Source organism: Penaeus monodon, chromosome 22 (assembly GCF_015228065.2).
Source record: "Penaeus monodon isolate SGIC_2016 chromosome 22, NSTDA_Pmon_1, whole genome shotgun sequence".
NCBI lineage: Eukaryota > Metazoa > Arthropoda > Malacostraca > Decapoda > Penaeidae > Penaeus > Penaeus monodon.
The window spans coordinates 28,283,201-28,283,529 of NC_051407.1; positions in this window are offsets into that span (position 1 = coordinate 28,283,201).

Consider the following 329-nt stretch of genomic DNA (forward strand, 5'->3'; position numbering starts at 1 on the left):
GCGAAAGGGCGTATAGAAACACAGCAGGGGTAGGAGGGGGCGGAACGAGGAAGAGATGGAGTAAAAGATAAGAGAAGCTAGGGGAAAAAAAAGAGGGAAACGTGAAAGAAAAAAAGCGCCCGGAAAAAAGTGAGGAAGAGGAAGAGAGGGGAGCCCAGAGCCAACCGCTGCGTCGCTACACCTTGAGGGCCGCGTCGCCAAGGACCTGACCCGCTGCGTTGCTCAGGAGGAAGAGTAATAAGCCTCGTGGCGTGTGTCTGGGCCCACAGGGCGGTTCTTACACTCGGCGTACGGTTTGGAGCAGTTTCAGACCACGGGGTTGTATTTTA